The following is a 23,174-nucleotide window of genomic DNA, read 5'->3' as shown; positions in this document are numbered from 1 at the left end:
GACATGTTCCCCATTCAACTGAGGGGAAACTGAGGCACAGGGCGGGATGGTGACTTGCCGAGGGTCACATGGCGAGTCAGCAGCAGAGACAGGGCTGCAGCTGAGCTCTCCCCGTCCCCTGTTCAGCCCCCAGCACATCCTTCCCCCTTTCTCTCAGAGCCCACCGAGGCAGGCGTGGTCTAGTTGTCTGACCACAGCTGTGGGAAACGGGATCTCCTGAATGTTGGCACCCACATGGCCCGGGAGCACCCACGCGGCTGAGCGGTGACACTCTGGGCTGGGTCTCAGCTCTCAGTCAGGATGAGGAGGGGCGTCTCCAGGTCTTGTGCAGAGCCGGGCGAGGACTGTTCCACAAAACGGTTTCCCACCAGAAAACGCCAGTTCGTCAGTTGGGTGGGAGCAGGTGGGTTTAGACAGAGCTGGCCCTGGGACGGTTCTTCGGTCAGGACAGACTTTCTGGCTAAATCCAGAGCGAGAGATGAGCCTACAGCCCAGGGGGCAGGGCGCTCTCTGGGGTGCCAGGAATGCAGGCACTGTGGGCTCTCTGGCTGGTCTCGGGTCTGTCCCAGTGCAGAGCCGGACATGCTCCCCCGCCTCATGGGGGGAGGTGAGGGCTGTCTGGTGGGTGACGCTGTCTGACGCCCCAGGAAGAGGGGTTGTGCTGAACAGTTCTGCCTGCTCAGGAAAGCGTGTCTGGAATGCCAGCCCTGCTCCCGCTCTAGCCTGGAACCGACCATGCCACAGCCTTTGGCTGGCACCGGCAGCTGGTATTGGAAGCTCTGAGCAGGAATCAGGGGCTTGGCTTCACAGGGATACCCAGTGCGATTTAGTCAGCAGTGTGTCTCCCAGACCCTGCACATCTGTACCTAGGGCTCCCAAACGCAGAGACCTCCCCGCAGCGCTTCCTGCCCGAGCGGTGCCAGTCGGGATCCATGCACCTGGAGAAGAGAGAAATCTCCTGGGGGGCCACTTTCATTTTCCCCTTTGCTGAAAGCATCACCTACATGAAAGGTTTCAGAGTAGCAGCCGTGTTAGTCTGTATTCGCAAAAAGAAAAGGAGGACTTGTGGCACCTTAGAGACTAACCAATTTATCTGAGCATGAGCTTTCGTGAGCTACAGCTCACTTCATCAGATGCATTCAGTGGAAAATACAGTGGGGAGATTTATATACACACAGACCATGAAACAATGGGTGTTACCATACACACTGTAAGGAGAGTGATCAGGTAAGGTGAGCTATTACCAGCAGAAGTAGGGGAGGGAACCTTTTGTAGTGATAATCAAGGTGGGCTATTTCCAGCAGTTAACAAGAACATTGGAGGAACGGTGGGGGGGGGGGAATAAGGGGGGGATAAACAAGGGTAAATAGTTTTACTTTGTGTAATGACCCATCCACTCCCAGTCTCTATTCAAGCCTAAGTTAATTGTACCCAGTTTACAAATTAATTCCAATTCAGCAGTCTCTCGTTGGAGTCTGTTTCTGAAGTTTTTTTGTTGAAGAATTCCCACTTTTAGGTCTGTAATCCAGTGACCAGAGAGATTGAAGTGTTCTCCAACTGGTTTTTGAATGTTATAATTCTTGACGTCTGATTTGTGTCCATTTATTCTTTTACGTAGAGACTGTCCAGTTTGGCCAATGTACATGGCAGAGGGGCATTGCTGGCACATGATGGCATATATCACATTGGTAGATGTGCAGGTGAACGAGCCTCTGATAGTGTGGCTGATGTGATTAGGCCCTGTGATGGAGTCCCCTGAATAGATATGTGGGCACAGTTGGCAACGGGCTTTGTTGCAAGGATAAGTTCCTGGGTTTGTGGTTCTGTTATGTGGTATGTGGCTGCTGGTGAGTATTTGCTTCAGGCTGGGGGGCTGTCTGTAGGCAAGGACTGGCCTGTCTGCCAAGATCTGTGAGAGTGATGGGTCGTCCTTCAGGGTAGGTTGTAGATCCTTGATGATGCGTTGGAGAGGTTTTAGTTGGGGGCTGAAGGTGACGGCTAGTGGCGTTCTGTTATTTTCTTTGTTGGGCCTGTCCTGTGGTAGGTGATTTCTGGGTACTCTTCTGGCTCTGTCAATTTGTTTCTTCACTTCAGCAGGTGGGTATCGTAGTTGTAAGAATGCTTGATAGAGATCTTGTAGGTGTTTGTCTGAGGGGGTGGAGCAAATGCGATTGTATCGTAGAGCTTGGCTGTAGACAATGGATCATGTGGTGTGGTCTGGATGAAAGCTGGAGGCATGCAGGTAGGAATAGCGGTCGGTAGGTTTCCGGTATAGGGTGGTGTTTATGTGACCATCGTTTATTAGCACCATAGTGTCCAGGAAGTGGATCTCTTGTGTGGACTGGTCCAGGCTGAGGTTGATGGTGGGATGGAAATTGTTGAAATCATGGTGGAATTCCTCAAGGCTTCTTTTCCATGGGTCCAGATGATGAAAATGTCATCAATATAGCACAAGTAGAGGAGGGGCGTTAGGGGACGAGAGCTGAGGAAGCGTTGTTCTAAGTCAGCCATAAAAATGTTGGCATACTGTGGGGCCATGCGGGTACCCATAGCAGTGCCGCTGATTTGAAGGTATACATTGTCCCGAAATGTGAAATAGTTATGGGTGAGGACAAAGTCACAAAGTTCAGCCACCAGGTTTGCCGTGACATTATCGGGGATACCATTCCTGATGGCTTGTAGTCCATCTTTGTGTGGAATGTTGGTGCAGAGGGCTTCTACATCCATAGTGGCTAGGATGGTGTTATCAGGAAGATCACCGATGGACTGTAGTTTCCTCAGGAAGTCAGTGGTGTCTCGAAGGTATCTGGGAGTGCTGGTAGCAGAGGGCCTGAGGAGGGAGTCTACATAGCCAGACAATCCTGCTGTCAGGGTGCCAATGCCTGAGATGATGGGGCGCCCAGGATTTCCAGGTTTATGGATCTTGGGTAGCAGATAGAATACCCCAGGTCGGGGTTCCAGGGGTGTGTCTGTGCGGATTTGATCTTGTGCTTTTTCGGGGAGTTTCTTGAGCAAATGCTGTAGTTTCTTTTGGTAACTCTCAGTGGGATCATAGGGTAATGGCTTGTAGAAAGTGGTGTTGGAGAGCTGCCGAGCAGCCTCTTGTTCATATTCCGACCTATTCATGATGACGACAGCACCTCCTTTGTCAGCCTTTTTGATTATGATGTCAGAGTTGTTTCTGAGGCTGCGGATGGCATTGTGTTCTGCACGGCTGAGGTTATGGGGCAAGTGATGCTGCTTTTCCACAATTTCAGCCCGTGCACGTTGGTGGAAGCACTCCATGTAGAAGTCCAGTCTGCTGTTTCGACCTTCAGGAGGAGTCCACCTAGAATCCTTCTTTTTGTAGTCTTGAAAAAACTCATACAGATACAGACAGACATCATCTTCCTTTCCAAATGCAAACAGATGGACATCATACTAAAAGGACTGAAGGTAAAAAATCCATTACAATCTACATACCACATAGACTATGCTGACAGCTTGTGCCTCACGCTCTCAAAGAAACTGCGGAACCACCTGATCAACATCCTCTACAGCAAACAGGAAAAGATTAAGAATGAGCTCTCAAAACTGGATACTCTCATAAAAAAACAACCTTCCACACAAACTTCCTCGTGGCTGGACTTTACTAAAACTAGACAAGCCATTTACAACACACACTTTGCTTCTCTACAAAAGAAAAAAGACACTAAACTATCTAAACTTCTACATGCCACAAGAGGCCACAGCAATGGTTCCCTTAACCCACCCAGCAATATTGTCAATCTATCCAACTATACTCTTAGCCCAGCAGAAGAATCTGTCCTATCTTGGGGCCTCTCCTTCTGCCCCTCCACCCCCACGAACATGATACGGTTCTCTGGTGACCTAGAATCCCTATTTTCGACACCTCTGACTCAAGGAATATTTCCAACACACCTCTGAACAACATTCTAATCCACAGAAAGCTTCCTCCCAAGACTACAGAAAGAAGGATTCTAGATGGACGCCTCCTGAAGGTCGAAACAACAGACTGAACTTCTACATAGAGTGCTTCTGCCAACGTGCACGGGCTGAAATTGTGGAAAAGCAGCATCACTTGCCCCATAACCTCAGCCGTGCGGAACATGATGGGTCATCCACAGTCTCAGAAACAACTCTGACATCTTTCAGAGTAACAGCCGTGTTAGTCTGTATTCGCAAAAAGAAAAGGAGTACTTGTGGCACCTTAGAGACTAACCAATTAGGCTGACAAAGGAGGTGCTGTTGTCATCATGAATAGGTCGGAATATGAACAAGAGGCTGCTCGGCAGCTCTCCAACACCACTTTCTACAAGCCATTACCCTATGATCCCACTGAGGGTTTCCAAAAGAAACTACAGCATCTGCTCAAGAAACTCCCTGAAAAAGCAGAAGAACAAATCCGCACAGACACACCCCTGGGATCCCGACCTGGGGTATCCTATCTGCTACCCAAGATCCATAAACCTGGAAATCCTGGGCACCCCATCATTTCAGGTGTTGGCACCCTGACAGCAGGATTGTCTGGCTATGTAGACTCCCTCCTCAGGCCCTATGCTACCAGCACTCCCAGCTACCTTCGAGACACCACTGACTTCCTGAGGAAACTACAGTCCATCGGTGATCTTCCTGAAAACACCATCCTGGCCACTATGGATGTAGAAGCCCTCTGCACCAACATTCCACACAAAGATGGACTACAAGCCATCAGGAACACTATCCCCGACAATGTCACGGCAAACCTGGTGGCTGAACTTTGTGACTTTGTCCTCACCCATAACTATTTCACATTTGGGGACAAAGTATACCTTCAGATCAGCGGCACTGCTATGGGTACCCGCAGGGCCCCACAGTATGCCAACATTTTTATGGCTGATTTAGAACAACGCTTCCTCAGCTCTCGTCCCCTAAAGCCCCTACTCTACTTGCGCTATATTGATGACATCTTCATCATCTGGACCCACGGAAAAGAAGCCCTTGAGGAATTCCACCATGATTTCAACAATTTCCATCCCACCATCAACCTCAGCCTGGACCAGTCCACACAAGAGATCCCCTTCCTGGACACTATGATGCTAATAAGCGATGGTCACATAAACATCACCCTATACCGGAAACCTGCTGACCGCTATTCCTACCTACATGCCTCCAGCTTTCACTGTTAAGGAAAAGTTAGCACATGTGACTCCATTTTGGTTTGGGGCCCACCATTGTCTAAAAGCAAGCACATCATGCACCAGGAGGAGTGTTCCTCAGATGATTTAACTGGGATTTGGTCCTGCTTCGAGCAGGGGGTTGGACTAGATGACCTTCTGGGGTCCCTTCCAACCCTTATATTCTATGATTCTATGATACTGCATTCCTGTGAAAATCCTCCTCCTCCTTGTCTCCAGCCTGCCTTGACTCCCGGTATCTGTTCTTTGTCTGTCCGTAACTCCCTATCTCCTGGCCTTTGATGTGAGGCCTCCCATCCTGATAATAAAAGTTACTGATGCATCGCTTTAGGACCATGCTGTGTCATTAAACATACTAGTTTTGCATGAGGAATGTACCAAGCAGGGATAGGTGGTAGATAAGAAAAGGGTTTGTTTATTGGCTAAGGTTTCCGATGCACGAGGGCAACATGCTTTGCTAAGAGGTATATAACCTTTGTATAATCTGTATTCGGGGTCCCCTCCTGGCTAGCAGGGGGGCACCACGCTCGAGCATAATAAACTTGGTGTTTTTTTGGGAACTCTGCAGTTGTGGACTTTGTTTATATGCCTAAGCCTAGATTAGAACTGTGTGTGACCTATCAGGTATAATTCGTAGCATTTGTGTGCATGTCCTATCAGATATAATTCGTAACATCACCCAGACCACACCACATGATCCATTGTCTACAGCCAAGCTCTACGATACAACTGCATTTGCTCCACCCCCTCAGACAGAGACAAACACCTACAAGATCTCTAACAAGCATTCTTACAAGTACAATACCCACCTGCTGAAGTGAAGAAACAAATTGACAGAGCCAGAAGAGTACCCAGAAGTCACCTAGTACAGAACAGGCCCAACAAAGAAAATAACAGAACGCCACTAGCCGTCACCTTCAGCCCCCAACTAAAACCTCTCCAAATGCATCATCAAGGATCTACAACCTATCCTGAAGGACGACCCATCACTCTCACAGATCTTGGCAGACAGGCCAGTCCTTGCTTACAGACAGCCCCCCAACCTGAAGCAAATACTCACCAGCAGCCACACACCACACAACAGAACCACTAACCCAGGAACTTATCCTTGCAACAAAGCCCATTGCCAACTGTGCCCACATATCTATTCAGGGGACACCATCACAGGGCCTAATCACATCAGCCACACCATCAGAGGCTCGTTCACCTGCACATCTACCAATGTGATATATGCCATCATGTGCCAGCAATGCCCCTCTGCCATGTACATTGGTCAAACTGGACAGTCTCTACGTAAAAGAATAAATGGACAGATCAGTCGTCAAGAATTATAACATTCAAAAACCAGTCGGAGAACATTTCAATCTCTCTGGTCACTCGATTACAGACTTAAAAGTGGCAATTCTTCAACAAAAAAACTTCAGAAACAGACTCCAACGAGAGACTGCTGAATTGGAGTTAATTTGTAAACTGGATACAATTAACTTAGGCTTGAATAGAGACTGGGAGTGGATGGGTCATTACATAAAGTAAAACTATTTCCCCATGTTTATTCCCCCCCCCCGCCCCCGCACTGTTCCTGACATGTTCTTGTCAACTGCTGGAAATGGCCCACCTTGATTATCACTACAAAAGTCCCCCCCCCCCCCCGAGCTCACTTTACCTGATCACTCTCGTTACAGTGTGTAAGGTAACACCCATTATTTCATGTTCTGTGTGTATATAAATCTCCTCACTGTATTTTCCACTGAATGCATCCGATGAAGTGAGTTGTAGCTCACGAAAGCTTCTGCTCAAATAAATTGGTTAGTCTCTAAGGTGCCACAAATCCTCCTTTTCTTTTTCCCTACATGAAAGGGTCACCTGCCGGATCCCCCTGTGTCCTGCTGCAGTGTCCAGGGAGCTCTTCCCATGGGGCCTCCCAACCAGTCTGGAAAAGAGATCAGGTCGGTCAGTGATTGCAAGTGACCCTCCGAGAACCCAGCCGGCCCAGGCACGGCGCCATGTGCCACGGTGCCAAGACAGGCCACCCACGCTCACCAGGAGCAGCGGGAAGCAAGAAGGAAAGCAATAATTTCACAGTTCATCCATCTGCCTGTCCATTCCCCCCACCCGTTCTGTCTGTCCATCCCCCTACACTCCTTCTGTCTGTCCATTCCCCCCTCCTGTCTGTCCATCTCCTCTTCCCATTCTGTCTGTCCATCCATACACAGCCCCTATCTACCTGTCCATCCATCCCCCACCCCACCCCTGAGCTCTCTGTCTGTCTGTCCGCATGAACATCCCTCTGTCTATCTACTGCTTCCCCTGGCCAGGCTGAGCCTTCCCCTTGGCAGTGAGCAGCTCCCTAAGCCAGAGCTGGCAAGGACACGGAACAGGGATTGGGGGCAGAGACGGTCATAGCTGCTAGGGCCCATGCAGCCCATCTCCTGGGTGATGCAGGACCGTTCCCTGCTGCCCTTGTGCATCCCAGGGCTGGCAGGCAGTGCCCAGGCTCCTGCCCCTTCCAGTGGGAGCTCAGCCAAGGGATGGCTCTGACCGACCCTGCCCCAAACTGGCCCTGTGGTGTGCCAGGATCCTTCTCCCCCCGTCTCTTCTCCTCTTGCAGCAAGTCCACGCTGCTCCCCCCGGGTCCTGCACAGCACAGCTCCTACTGGCAGCCCTGCCCCCTCCCACTCCTTATGCTCCATCCCTGCCGACTGCTCCCAGCGTTTCCTTCCTGCCTGCCTGACCTTGCTCCTCTGGATGTCCCAGCGCCTGGAGCACGGCCCAGTTAGCGCTGACCGAGCACCTCCCAGCCGCCCCTCTGGAGGGGTGTCCAGCTGCAGGGTGCACACAGCTCTCGTCCCTGCCCAGCCCGCGCTGTGCTGAGCCCACCGCCCCTCCCCTTCTGGCTCCTCCCGTCACTGTACAGTGCTGTGCACGCCTGCAGCACTGGTACCAGAACAGCAGGTGGGGAGGAACGGAGGGCACAGGGGAGGCAAGATGTCAGCCAGGCAGTGCCCCGCCCGGGGAGGGGCTCTGGCAGCCAAAACCAAGCCGGACACCCGCAGGCAGCCAGTACAGATCCCAGGGGTTACATACCCAAGGGCAGATCAACAGGCTTCCCCCTTCTGCCCCTGGGCTGCGAGAGCCATTCTGGAGCAGCAGGGAGTTGCTGGGGGTGAGATGCAGCGTGCTAGCCCCACGGCCACACTGAGGTTTCTGGGGGCCCAGGGAACAATCTGAAACTGAGGCCAAAATAATTACCATGGGGCGGGGACCCAGCACGTGAGATCGCAGCGCCACTCAGGTGTAGCCTGGCCACAAGGGTAACAACACCACTCGGTTGGGAGGCCCTAAAATGCGGGGCCAAGGGAAAACTGCCCTTTTGGCCTCCCGGGTGGCCCCAGCAGCCCCCTGAAGCGGACATAGGAATGGCCAGACTGGGTCAGCCCAGTTTCCTGTCTCTGACAGAGACCAGCCCCAGCTGCCTCAGGGGAAGAAATCCAAGATATTCTTCCCCATGCCGGCCTCCTTCTGACCCTAATCACAAGTGAAGGGCTGAAGCCCTGAGAGGCCTCACCCTTCTTAGCACCAACTCCTTTCACTCAGGCTATTCTCTCTATCCATATAAGTGTCCAATCCTTTTCAGAATCACGCTAAGTTCTTGACCTCAACAGCTTCCTTTGGCAGTGAGTTCCACAGGCTAATCACATGTGGGAACACAGCTTTCCTTTCATCAGTTTGGAATTAGCCACCTTTACATATTCCCTCCCGGCTGTCTTCTGTTATGAGATGGGGAGAACCAGAGCTGCCCCTCTCCTGTCTATATCCCATTCGTTATTTTATCATGTCCCTTCTTGTTCAAGTGCTAATCCTCAGAAACGCTTAGATCCAGCACCACTCAGCACCCACTTTATTTTGATTTTTTAAGGCTCTTGTCACCAAGGTACCCAAGGGCCTCAGAACCCTTAATGTGTTTCTCCCCACACACTCCTATGGGGCAGGGCAGTGCTATTAGCCCATGTTACAGAGGCAGAGAGAGGCTAAGGGTATGTCTACAGTATGAAATTATTTAAAAATTATTCTATTTGAATTTTCGGAAGCGATTTTATACATTCGGTCTTGTGTGTCCCCACTAAAGGGCGTGAATTTGGCGGAGTGTGTCCACAGTTCCGAGGCTAGCATCGAATGTCAGAGCGGTGCACTGTGGGTAGCTATCCCATAGTTCCTGCAGTCCCGGCCGCCCATTAGAATTCTGGGTTAAGCTCCCAGGGCATGATGGGGCAAAAACATTCTCGCGGGTGTTTCTGGGTGTGTGCCGTCAGTTGCTCCTCCCGCCGTGAAAGCTATGGCAGACAATCGTTTTGCGCCTTTTTGGCTTGCAGACGCCATACGGCTTTCAGCAGACGGTGCAGTACGGTGCACCGCTTCTCTCCTGGTACTATGAATCCACCTCGCATTTCCTCTCGTCTTTCTGTGGAGTCTCTATAAGTATCTGCTCTTTCTCTTCCTCATCGACCGCTTCCACTGCCAACTTTGCTCTCCCACTCTTGCCGCACTACCGAGCTTCTCCATGTTGTCCGTCCTGGGCTCCCACCTCCGTGAAAGCTACAGAAGACAGCCATTTCCCACCTTTTTCAGCTATCGTGAACCGAACAGCACCTCTTCTGCTGCCACTCTGCTCTCCTACGTTTCGCGCCCTTTTTCCAGGATTACCCGGGCAGGCGCCATAGCGCGGCAAGCATGGAGCCCGCTCAGATCCCCGCTGCAGTTGTGACCGTTGTAAATACCTTGCGCGTTATCCAGCCGTATGTGCAGTACCTGCAAAACCGGGCGAGGAAGCGACGACAGCACGATTACGATAGCGATGAGGACATGGACACAGCCGTTCCTAGAAGCACGGCATGTGGCGATTGGGAGATCATGGTGGCGTTGGGCCAGGTTCATGCTGTGGAATGCCGATTCTGGGCCCGGGAAACAAGCACAGACTGGTGGGACCGCATAGTGTTGCGGGTATGGGATGATTCCCAGTGGCTGCGAAACTTTCATATACGTAGGGCCACTTTCATGGAACTTTGTGACTTGCTGTCCCCTGCCCTGAAGCACAGAGACACCAAAATGAGAGCAGCCCTCACAGCTGAGAAGCGAGTGGCCATAGCCCTGTGGAAGCTTGCAATGACAGACAGCTACCGGTCAGTCGGGAATCAGTTTGGAGTGGGCAAATCTACTGTGGGGGCTGCTGTGCTGCAAGTAGCCAGCGCAATCATTGACCAGCTGCTATCAAGGGTAGTGACTTTGGGAAATGTGCAGACCATTGTGGATGGCTTTAATGCCCTGGGGTTCCCTAACTGTGGCGGGGCGATAGACGGAACGCGTATCCCTATCTTGGCTCCGGAACACCAGGGTGGCCAGTACATAAACCGCAAGGGGTACTTTTGCACGGTGCTGCAAGCACTGGTGGATCACAAGGGACGTTTCACCGACATCAGCGTGGGATGGCTGGGAAAGGTGCATGACGCTCGCATCTTCAGGAACTCTGGTCTGTTTGAACAGATGCAGGAAGGGACTTACTTCCCAGACCAGAAAATAACCGTTGGGGATGTTGAAATGCCTATAGTGATCCTCGAGGACCCAGCCCACCCCTTAATGCCATGGCTCATGAAGCAACCTGGTCAGTAGTCAGGAGCTGTTCAACTATAGGCTGAGCAAGTGCAGAATGGTGGTAGAATGTGCGTTTGGACGTTTGAAAGCGCGCTGGCGCAGTGGAGGAGGAGGGAAGGACAAGTCCAGAAACCAAATCAAAATTTCAGATATGCCAGTTTTCTGCTGCTTGTGCAATCCTCTGGGGTTGACTGTGTGAGTCCCTGTAGCCTCCCCGCCCATGTTCTTGGGTGTCTGGGTGAGGAGGCTATGGAACCTGGGGAGGAGGGAGGGCAGTTATACAGGGGCTGCAGCGGCAGTCTGTGGTCTTGTTGCCTTTCCTGCATTAGATCCACCATACAGCGGAGCATGTCAGTTTGCTCCTCCATGAGCTTGACCATAGCATCCTGCCTGCTCTCATCACGCATGTCCCTCCTCTCTTCGTGTTCATGTAATGCTTTACGCGACTCCGCAATTGTTTGCCTCCACGCGTTCAGCTGGGCCCTATCAGTGCGAGAGGACTGTGTGAGCTCGGTGAACATGTCGTCCCGAGTTTGTTTTTTCTGCCTTCTAATCTGGAGCAGCCTCTGGGACGGAGTAGATAGGAGCCACATAGTCAACTTGCCCGCTATTCCTACCTACATGCCTCCAGCTTTCACTGTTAAGGCAAAGTTAGCACATGTGACTCCATTTTGGTTTGGGGCCCACCATTGTCTAAAAGCAAGCACATCATGCACCAGGAGGAGTGTTCCTTAGATACCGCATTCCTGTGAAAATCCTCCTCCTTGTCTCCAGCCTGCCTTGACTCCCGGTATCTGTTTTTTGTCTGTCCCTAACTCCCTATCTCCTGGCCTTTGATGTGAGGCCTCCCATCCTGACAATAAAATTTACTGATGCATCGCTTTAGGACCATGCTGTGTAATTAACATACTAGTTTTGCATGAGGAATGTACCAAGCAGGGATAGGTGGTAGATAAGAAAAGGGTTTGTTCATTGGCTAAGGTTTCCGATGCACAAGGGCAACATGCTTTGCTAAGAGGTATATAACCTTTGTATAATCTGTATTCGGGGTCCCCTCCTGGCTAGCAGGGGGGGCACCACGCTCAAGCTTAATAAACTTGGTGTTTTTTTGGGAACTCTGCAGTTGTGGACTTTGTTTATATGCCTAAGCCTAGATTAGAACTGTGTGTGACCTATCAGGTATAATTCGTAGCATTTGTGTGCATGTCCTACCAGCTGTAATTCATAGCATTTGTGTGCGTGTCCTACCAGGTATAATTCGTAACATCACCCAGACCACACCACACGATCCATTGTCTACAGCCAAGCTCTGCGATACAACCGCATTTGCTCCAACCCCTCAGACAGAGACAAACACCTACAAGATCTCTATCAAGCATTCTTACAACTACAATACCCACCTGCTGAAGTGAAGAAACAAATTCACAGGGCCAGAAGAGTACCCAGAAGTCACCTAGTACAGGACAGGCCCAACAAAGAAAACAACAGAACGCCACTAGCCATCACCTTCAGCCCCCAACTAAAACCTCTCCAATGCATCATCAAGGATCTACAACCTATCCTGAAGGACGACCCATCACTCTCACAGATCTTGGGAGACAGGCCAGTCCTTGCTTACAGACAGCCCCCCAACCTGAAGCAAATACTCACCAGCAGCCACACACAACACAACAGAACCACTAACCCAGGAACCTATCCTTGCAACAAAGCCCGTTGCCAACTGTGCCCACATATCTATTCAGGGGACTCCATCACAGGGCCTAATCACATCAGCCACACCATCAGAGGCTCGTTCACCTGCACATCTACCAATGTGATATATGCCATCATGTGCCAGCAATGCCCCTCTGCCATGTACATTGGTCATACTGGACAGTCTCTACGTGACCTCAAAAACTTCTAAGGAAGGAGATTCCACCACCTCCCTAGGTAACGCATTCCAGTACTTCACCACCCTCCTAGTGAAAAAGTTTTTCCTTATATCCAACCTAGACCTCCCCCACTGCAACTTGAGACCATTATTCCTTGTTCTGTCATCTGCTACCACTGAGAACAGTCTAGATCCATCCTCTTTGGAACCCCCTTTCAGGTAGTTGAAAGCAGCTATCAAATCCCCCCTCATTCTTCTCTTCTGCAGACTTAACAATCCCAGTTCCCTCAGCCTCTCCTCATAAGTCATGTGTTCCAGTCCCCTAATCATTTTTGTTGCCCTCCTCTGGACGTTTTCCAATTTTTTCACATCCTTCTTGTAGTGTGGGGCCCAAAACTGGACACAGTACTCCAGATGAGGCCTCACCAATGTCGAATACAGGGGAACGATCACGTCCCTCGATCTACTGGCAATGCCCCTACTTACAAATTCCAAAATGCCATTGGCCTTCTTGGCAACAAGGGCACACTGTTGACTCATATCCAGCTTCTCGTCCACTGTAACCCCTAGGTCCTTTTCTGCAGGACTGCTGCTGAGCCATTCGGTCCCTAGTCTGTAGCAGTGCATGGGATTCTTCCATCCTAAGTGCAGGACTCTGCACTTGTCATAGAATCATAGAATATCAGGGTTGGAAGGGACCTCAGGAGGTCATCTAGTCTAACCCCCTGCTCAAAGCAAGACCAATCCCCAATTTTTGCCCCAGATCCCTAAATGGCCACCTCAAGGATTGAACTCACAACCCTGGGTGTAGCAGGCCAATGCTCAAACCACTGAGCTATCCCTCCCTCCCTGTCCTTGTTGAACCTCGTCAGATTTCTTTTGGCCCAATCCTCTAATTTGTCTAGGTCCCTCTGTATCCTATCCCTGGTCCTGCCCACATTTGGTGCCAGAGGCAGCAGCCCACCTTCCCCCAGGTGTCTAGAGGAATGCAGCACACTGATACAAGTTGCCGCTGCTGGCTCCCCATCACATTCCCTATTCTGTGCACAGTTTTATGACAGCACTTACCTCCGCCTCCGACAGAATTCATCACCAGCAGGCCATTTGGTGTGACTGAGTTACACGTTCAAGTCCTTTGGAAGAACTGCGACCAGTTAGCAGCTCCGAGTCAGGATGTGCAACGTGCATTGGGCTCCCTCTGAAGAAATGTCTCTCTGCCATCAGGGTGACCTGTGCGCTCAACAGCGACAGTCTTAATCATGTTTCCTTGGGAAACGCCCTGCACACCTGGCTGCTCACACACACATTCTTGCTGTAGGCGTGTTTGGAACTCCACTCGCGGAACGCCCTCTGGTCTGCTGACTCACAGGTCTTGCTTCCAGACCTCCTGCATGTTAGTATTATTACAGAGTCATTTTACTGCACCCACAGCAGGAGTCCAGTCACAGGGTCTGCCACAAGGAAACTACAGCCTAATTATAGACGTGCCCCAAGCACCACCGTTAACAATCACACAAAAGGAGGACAGCAGTGGGGAAGGGGAAGGGTTACGTTGTTACCTGGTTACTCAGCTGGCATGGCTTTGGCTCACTCAGTCCATTTACTGTCTGCTGAGCCTTCCATGCTGAAGAACATTCACAATGGGAGAGGTTAATTTGTCACTTTTTGCACCTGCCTCTTCATGCTAGTAACATCCATATCAGACCGTTTAAAGGGGCCCCATTTCCCAAAGCTAAAGAGTATTAGGTGCAAAACTGATTAGCAGAAGAATGTCAGGAGAGATGGGACCCAAACCAGGGACATTTTCTAGGTGTCCCAAAGCCACAATTTCCCAGTTGCCAAAAAAAAAAAAAAAAAGCAAAAAAAAAAGCTGCTTTCCTTAAAAATCGTTTGATTAAGAGGAGACATGAAAATGGCAATGAGGAAGGAAAAGCAAATCCATTATCTGCCAAAGGGGAGGCAGAGGGCAATGGGTACCAGGCAGAAGTTAAAAGTCTCCAGCGATTGATACAAGAAGCTGAAGGTAGCAATGAAATGTCTATGGTCAGTAGAGTTAAAGACAATGAGCAAGAATGTTTTAAATATACCACAAATAAAACCCATGACTAGGTGGAGATGGAAAATTGTCAGTAATGATGCAGAAGAGCCAGAGGTGTGAAAGAGTTCAGAGTTTGGAACCATGCTGGAAGCCATATTCATATCTTACAAGGAGGATGAAAGACTTTCTTGTCCAACAGGAACTAAGGCGTATGTCAAACAGGATCTGCTAAGCAGGTAATCTGCATCAACGAGTTTCATTTAAGAGATGGCTGAAGAACTCTCAAGGTCACTCATGTGCATTTGTAATAAGAGTGTAGGAAACTAGGCAGGGGCCAGAGGATTGTGGAAAGCCAATGTCCTGTCAAACAGGGCAAACAAGATGGCCTAGGTAACTTTAGGCCAGTTACCTGACACTGATCCTGGGTAAAATAATGGAATGACGGACACAGGACTCTATCAACAGAGAATGGAAGGAGGGAAATATAATCCATGCCAGTCAGGGAACACAGTCATTCCCTGGCAAGATCACAAGTCTGGCTGATGAAGGGAACTAGGATTCCAGCTTGGTTACAGTCTCTGAACTCTTCCACACTTTGGGCTCTTCTGCATCATTACTGACACGTTTCCATTTCCAGCTAGGATCCTGACATTTTGGCCAGGTGTTTGGCTTTGCGTCGCAGGACATTCGGATGCTGGAAAGAGCTGTCGGGTGGCAAATAATGAAGAGGACAGTCCAGCCTGGGAGTTGGACGCAGAGAGGAGAATGGGGACATGAGAAAACTGCACTACAAAGCCCATGAGGCATCATGGCAGCATTTACAAATCAAAATGAAAAGGGGACCAAGGCGAGAGGGGTTGGTCCTGCTTTTGGGAGGGTGAGGTGGGGGGTTTGGACTAGATGACCTCCTGAGGTCTCTTCTAACCCTGATCTTCTATGAGTCTATGATCCCTCTCTAGTCCCAGTCCAGAAGCTTCCCTCTGGTTCTAGCCACCCACATTTAACAAACCCAAGGGGCCCCTCCTTAGTTCTTTGTTCTTATTCCTGGGAAACCTGGTCACCTGGCCTCCTCCTCAGCCCTTTGTTCTCCAGCTCGTCACACCTGGCTGGCTTCCTGCAGACAGCCAGTTAGTTGCTAGGTACCAAATGTCTGGGTAATTGGAGTGGCCATTGTCTTTACCAGGCTCTCCATGGGCCCAGGCCCCAGACAGCCGAGTGTCAGTCACACCTGGCTCTCTGCAGAGTAAACAACCTTTCCCCCCAACCCAGTGGCAATTCTTCAACAAAAAAACTTCAGAGAGACTGCTGAATTGGAATTAATTTGCAAACTGGATACAATTAACTTAGGCTTGAATAGAAACTGGGAGTGGATGGGTCATTACACAAAGTAAAACTATTTCCCCATGTTTATTCTCCCCCTTCCCCCCCGCACTGTTCCTCACATATTCTTGTCAACTGCTGCAAATGGCCCACCTTGATTATCACTACAAAAGGTCCCTCCCTCCCCTTCCCCCCCCCCCTTGGCTCTCCTGCTGGTAATAGCTCACCTTACCTGATCACTCTCCTTACAGTCTGTATGGTAACACCCATTGTTTCATGTTCTCTGTGTATATAAAACCTCCTCACTGTATTTTCCACTGCATGAATCCAATGAAGTGAGCTGTAGCTCACAAAAGCTTATGCTCAAATATATTTGTTAGTCTCTAAGGTGCCACAAGTCCTCCCTTTCTTTTTGCGGATACAGACTAACACAGCTGTTACTCTGAAACACTGCAAAATCCATAGACTAAAGTGGGAATTTACAAGTATAAAGCTGGGGTGTTTTGCCATAAGACTCTGGGTTCAGTCCTGCAAAGCCTTGAAGCATCGGATCGCGACCAACAGAGCCCAGCTCCTCAACTTGCCCTCAATCTAACTGGCCATTAGATTGACTCGAGCTACGGCAGACTGATAACGTGTGTGTGTGTGTGTGTGTGTAAGAGTGATTAAATGCATGTGTTAACTGTTGTATTTTCAATAAATGCAGCGTATTGCCTTTTCCCCTGAAAAAGATCCCGTGTGCTTCTTGTAAGCAAAATACTGGGAAGGCCCAGGCACCGGGTATTCCGGTAACCACATTCCAAAGAGCAGGCCCATGGCCACCCCAACACAGAGGTATGGCACAGACCAAGGGTGGGCAAACTATGACCTGGGGGCTGCATCCAGCCCCCCAGACATTTTAATCTGGCCCTCATGCTCCCATAAGGCAGCAGGGTCCAGGGCTCGCCCCACTCCACGCAGCTCCCCGAAGCAGCAGCATGCCCTCCCTCTATCTCCTGTACGTAGGGGCAGCCAGGAGGCTCCGCATGCTGCCCCCACCCCAAGTGCTGCCCCTGCAGCTCCCTTTGGCTGGGAACTGCGGCCAAGGGGAGCTGCAGGGGCGGCACCTGTGGACAGGGCAGCGTGCGGAGTCGCCTGGCTGCACCTCCGCATAGGAGTTGGAGTGGGGACATACCGCTGCTTCTGGGAGCAGCTTGAGGTAAGCGCTGCCTAGAGCCTGCACCCCTCACCTCCTCCCGCACCCCAAACCCCTACCCCAGCCCTGATCCCCCTACCACCCTCCAAACCCCTCCATCCCAGCCCGGAGCAACCTCCTGCATCCCTAACCCCTCATCACCAGCCCTACCCCAGAGCCCGCACCCCCAGCTAGAGCCCTCCCCCCCCCACAACCCCCTGCCCCAGCCCAGAACCCCCTCCCACACCCTGAATTCCTCATTTCTGGCCCCACCCTAGAGCCTGCACTCCCAGCCAGAACCCTCACCCCCTTCTCCACCCCAACCCCCAATTTCGTGAGCATTCATGGCCCGCCATACAATATCCATACCCAGATGTGGCCCTTGGGTCAAAAAGTTTGCCCACCCATGGCATACACCCAGTCCTGAGCGGTGGCCCAGGGCCACCCCAGCACAGAGGTACGGCATACCCTCATTCTGGGGAGCTGGCCCAGGAACATACCGACCCCAGGTGAGACAAGGACGGAAGGACAGGATGATGGATGGGGATGTTTTGTTCGATTCAGCAGGTGCAAGGTCGGTAACTAACCACGGCAGGAGCAGGACACGTAACTAGAAGGAGAAGTCACTGGAGGGGCCCCTGTGTCCAGCCGAGGGGGCAGCAGAAAGTCCCATTCCTGGCTGAGCTGGGCCATTGTGACAGGCACACGTGTGTTGTGTACTTGTAACCCTGGAGCCAGGGTGCGAGGACCGAGCTTTCTTGTCCTTGCAATAGACCTGGCCGAGCGCCCTCTTTGTCTGTGGGCTGTCCGGGGTGTGCTAGCAGGGGCCTGCTGAGCCAGCTACCTGCGCAGGGCTGGGACAGTGCGTGGAGAGAACACGCACGCCGACTGACAACACCCCCTCCCTTCCCCATCCCCTGCTCTGCCCCACTGCCCCTGACCCCCTCCCCTCCCCGCTTGCTACCCCCTGCACTGCCCCACTGCCCCAGACCCCCTCCCCCAGCCTGGGGTCACTGGCTGAGGGTCTCGGGGCTGCGTGGTGCAGGGGCAGGCTGGGCTTCCAGAATGGTCCCTTCTGGCCTTCATCTATGGCATCTTTTGCCTGACCACAGTTCTCGAGAGCCAACTCCTGAGGCCCAGTGGCCGCAGGTGCACTCAGAGCCGCGGCCCTATGCTGCTTGCACAAGCTCTTGGCAGAGCCCCATTACCTGGGATTTAATATGCGAGCGGGAACAGAGGCACCCCCGGGGAATGCTGTCAGCAATCTGATGTGTTCCGCACCCCTAGACGAAGGTGGAAATCTCTTGGACATGGTACAAGAGGTCTCTGGCCCGATTGCATGCTGCTCCCAGATGCAATGTTGCAATCCACCAGGTGTCTACATGGAAAGACAGGTCTGGGTGAGTTTGGGAGCTTTCCAGCTTCCTCTCTTCCAAACCCATCCCCTCATGCCCAGCAGCGGCCCATACACAAGTGCACCCAGCATTGCCACTTCGGGTTAGGTAGAGCCCCAGCAAGGAATGGGGAGTTGGACCCAAACTCAAAGCTTTAGGCCCAAGGTGACACAAGCCGCCCTGCCCGGACGCAGGGTCACCCGGGCTGCAGTACCTGAGCGCTTCCCACTGGCACCAGAGAAGTCCCTGGTGGAGTCTTTGGCTCATCCACCTTTGACTGAGCCAGAAATAGCCAGCAAGACAGGTGAGCAGGGTAGACTGAGCTCGCCCGTGAGCCAGAGTGACGAGCTGCGGGGGACTTCAGCAGCAGCTGGGTTCACACAGACGCGCCTCCTCTGCCTGGGGCACAGAGGGTGGGGCTGCCTCTGCCTCACCAGCCTGATCCGTTTGGGCTGGTTTGTGTCATAATCACTCTGATATCGCGCACCGGGGTAATGCAGTGTTGGGCTCCTTACCGTACAGTGATGGGACTGGCTCTCCCTGGCGCCCCCACATGCCACCTGCTAGTGAATTATTCTGCATGCAACTGAGCCCTGGGATCCCTGTGGGACAAAGCAGGAATTTTCTGAAACATTTGATGATGCCAGTGTGTGCCTCAGTTTCCCCTATATTTCACAGGTTACCCGGTGGGGAAGGGGGAATGACAGGTCAGGCTGAGAGACCTGGCTATGAATGTCATTGGACTGTATGAGGCAGGATGCACCATTGAAAAGGACTGGCCCAGCTGACCCCATATCAATGGAGGACCCAAGAAGACAATGGCAAATCCAATTACAGGACACTGACACCTGGCACCCAAGGCGGGGGAGGCTGGGGAGGGGTTTCCCCACCTCTGCAAGGAGGCTGAGCAAAGACCCCCCAGCTTGAGAGCACAGGCCTGGGAGGTGGGAGGGGGAGGGAAGTGCTGGCTGCTGGAAGGAGCCTGGGCTCACCTGGGAACTGCCCAAGGAGGTCAGACGGACAGACAGACAGAGCTGGAACAATGGGGCTCTTACAGCTGGGCTCTGGGCTCCGGGCTGACCCCACCGGTCGGGGCTTTAACCCGCATTTCCCTGGGCCACCCTGAGCACATCCCGTGCTGTGAGCAGCTAGCTAACAACCCGGCTGTGCCCGCGCGGAGAGTGTCCCTGCGAATGCCGGGCGAGGGGCACTAGCCCCTGCTGTGTGGCCAGGTCTCCCCAGGGGTCTGGCCCCGTTGGACTCTTTGGGCAGAGCTGAGGGTGTGGGTCAGGAGCCTGGGGGATCAGTCTGAAGTAGCCTGGGGATAGACACAGCGCAGGGGGGACCGTGGGAGCTGCAGCCCATGCCCTGCGGGTCTTGAGGCCCTGGGAAGGGCAGGCTGGCCCGTAGACTGCGGCTCTTGGGGCAGGGGCTGTCGTTGTCACCCGTGAGTGCAGTGCCTGGCCCAGCAGGGCCCTGGGCAGGGACTAGGTGAACTCCTTCCTGAATTGGGCAGGACAGTCTCACTAATATACATTGCAAATGCCAGTCCCGGGGCGAATGGTTTCGGGACAGCATTTGTCCCAGATTCCCTGCGATGCCACTCAGCCCCGCTGCCACGAGGCCTCGCCCCCCGCTCCTCCTCTGCACGCTGAGGCCCTGCCTGGCCAGGCCAGAGGCCGGAGCCAGGCCATGGTAAGAGCCACCCAGGGAACCCAGGCTGCGGTGGGGAGCCCAAACCCTCCACCTGCCCTGAGCAGCATACTCCTGGGGGTGGAGACGCAGGCTGGAGGCTGCTCTCGGGCGCCCCTCCCTCCCACCCACTGCCTGGCTCTGGCTTCTGGCCTGGGAGCAGGGCCTTGGGGGAAGAGGAGGAGCAGGAGTGTTAACTATCAGCTCCGTGTTCTTGGGGAACAAGGGCGCAGCTCCCAGCCTGTCTGACTCATGGAAGACCTTCCCCCGCCCCCAGCCTCTGCTTGAACCAAAGCCGATCAGAAGAAAGGCTGACAAAAGGCAATGAAAAGGCCATGGGAGACCCCTAAACCCCTGGGACAAGGGTGACAAGAACAAAGGCAACTCCCCTAGGCTCATTTGCATCGAAGATGGGACAGGGAGGCATCTCCATTAGCATACAGATTGGAGAACAGAGACTCCGAGGCAAGAACTGCAGGGAACTCTGGGACCAGAAAAGCAGGGAAGCACTGCATGATGGGGGATCTCTGCTCCAGATGTTAACGAACCCACGCCTGCACACACCCAGCTCAGCAGTTATCAGACCAATTCTAATAATAAATCCTTGACTGATATCCAAAATAGTGAAGCTTCCTAATTGCACTGTGAGCTCCCTCCAAGGAACACCACCCCTAACCAGGAATGATCCGTTCCTATTGTCTAGCCTGAACAAAACAACTTGGGATACTCACCTGAGCCATCAGTTTACCCATAAACAAATCCCTTGAACCCTTGTTCTTTCCCTACACAAACCCCGACCCATGCTCAAGTAAGTGCTCTAATGCCTGGATCCAAAGTGTGCATCCGTTCCACTGGGACCTCATCTTCTCCTGACTGATCTTGCTGGGGGCTCTGCCTGTCTCCAGCACTCCGGACCCTCATCTACCCCCACCTGGGCCCCCCGATCGATTCCAGCTTCACGGAGTGGTGAGAACCCAGCTCTCTCTCTCTCTCTCTCTCTCTGTGTAGCCTTCTGACCCTGACTTGTGGGATCAGTTATAGGTTTCTAAAACTGACTTTTATAATCAAGTTTAAGTTAGATTTAGTATTATCCCTGTTTTGTTTGTTTGGCTCCCCTCTGGTTATTACCTGGCAATAAATAACTTTCATGGTCAAGCTGGTTGCTTCTCTCTCTCTCTCACATGTACTCTGTTAATGTGTGCGTGGGCTCATCTGATTCTGGGGCTGGAGGAACCCAGCCCTGGGAACCGAGGTCCGGCAGGACAGCGCCACTGGGCGGGAACTTGCAGCAGGGAGAAGCAGAGCTCCATATGAGAACACAAGGGACACAAGCAGGACATGGATAGAATTACAGAACCCCCCCTCCCAGAAGAGTAACCTTAATAAATGAGCATACCCCAAAGTAACAGGCAAATCTGCTAACAGGGGGTGGGACCAAAGAGGGGGAGCAGGGCCTCATTTCCCCCCACACATACTTCTCCTGATAGCACCCCTGCATCCGGCCCTCTGCCCAATCCGTCACCAAAGGGGGCATGTGGGGTCCCTCCCCAAAGTGAGGAACTCGCTAGTCATCATGGTGATTGCATGGGAAAACGGTAGCGTTACGTGACCCAGAACACGGGGCTCCACATCTCCGGGAGGTGAAACGTCACTCGGGGTGGGGTGGTCTCGGGCTGGCTCAGTTGACGCTGAGAACAGCGGAGATCTGTCGGCACAGCCCCGTGGTTACAGCCTGACCAGAAGCAGGTGTGAGCACTACCAGAGAGAAACGCAGCCCAAGGGCGGCTGCTGGCCAGGGCCCAAGAGGGCCCAGCTGAAGTTGATGAACTGCCCCGCTCATGAAAAGAGACAAAAGCCTGGGGCTGAGAGAGAAGACCGGACACGGGCTGGCATCGACTCCGGCAGAGATCCTCTGCCAGCAGTGAGGGGTTCAGCCCCACATTCTACCCGGCCTTTCCCCTCCCAGGCACTAGTGCCCCTTTGCAGGTTCCTCCTGCTGCCCGCCTGCTCTGAGAGCCAAATTCGGTGTCCTCAGTGAGTATTTTAAATAAACTTTACTAAAGAAATGAGAGGAAACCCATAAGCACTGGAGCCCTGGGGGGCAGGCAGAGTCACAGTGGGACAACCACATGCAGCCAGATTGCCAAAGAATTGGTCACCGTGTACAAGAGCTGTACATGGTCAAGGGACCAGTCAATGCAGGCAAACAGGTTCCCAGCTCAGAACCTCTTGCTGGGAAGGTAAGAAACTGGGGCTAGATAGGGTTGCCAACTTTCTAACTGCACAAAACCAAATCCCTGCCCTGCCCCTTCTCCGAGTCCCCACCCCCCACTCACTCCTTCCCCCTCCCTCTGTCGCTCGCTCTCCCCCACCCTCACTCACTTTCTCCAGGCTGGGGCAGGGGGTTGGGGTGTTGGCTCCATCTGGGGGTGCGAGCTCTGGGGTGGGACCAGGGATGAGGGATTTGGAGTGCAGGAGGGGGCTCAGGGCTGGGGCAGGGTGTTGGGAGGGGGGTGAGGACTCTGGCTGGGGCTAGAAATGAGGGGTTCAGGGTGCAGGAGAGGGCTCGGGGCTGGGGGGTTTGGAGTGCTGGAGGAGGTGAGGGCTCCAGGTGGATTGGGGATGAGGAGTTGGGGTGAACAAGGGGGCTCAGGGCTGGGGCAGACTGTTGGGAGGGGGGTTACGACTCCGGCAGGGGGCGTGGGCTCCAGGAGGGAGTTTGGGTGCGGGAGGGGACTCTGTGGTGGGGCAGGGGGTTGGGAGGGAGTTTGGGGTGTGGAATCCCAGCAGCGCTTACCGTGGCTCCCAGGAAGCAGGTCCCTGGAGCTCCTAGGTGCATAGGTGGCCAGGGAGGCTCCACGCG

General features: G+C 52.7%; 1 long non-coding RNA gene across 3 annotated transcripts; it reads right to left on the bottom strand.

Annotated features, from left to right (window-relative positions):
- Positions 1–115: 115 nt before the first annotated feature.
- LOC125630912 (uncharacterized) lies at positions 116–23,174 on the bottom strand. Of its 3 annotated transcripts, none has more exons than XR_012666820.1 (5): positions 23,109–23,174; positions 19,135–19,221; positions 18,434–18,603; positions 13,762–14,080; positions 2,898–3,429 (listed from the first exon to the last, which is right to left on the bottom strand). It is a non-coding gene; the product is annotated as an uncharacterized LOC125630912 (long non-coding RNA). The 3 variants fall into 3 exon arrangements; XR_012666819.1 differs by lacking the exon at positions 23,109–23,174 and adding an exon at positions 21,440–21,587; XR_007354822.2 differs by lacking the exons at positions 2,898–3,429; positions 13,762–14,080; positions 23,109–23,174 and adding exons at positions 116–938; positions 21,440–21,587.

This window comes from Caretta caretta, chromosome 2, assembly GCF_965140235.1.
Source record: "Caretta caretta isolate rCarCar2 chromosome 2, rCarCar1.hap1, whole genome shotgun sequence".
In the NCBI taxonomy this organism is placed as follows: Eukaryota; Metazoa; Chordata; order Testudines; family Cheloniidae; genus Caretta; species Caretta caretta.
This window is presented reverse-complemented; position numbering and strand designations above follow the sequence as displayed.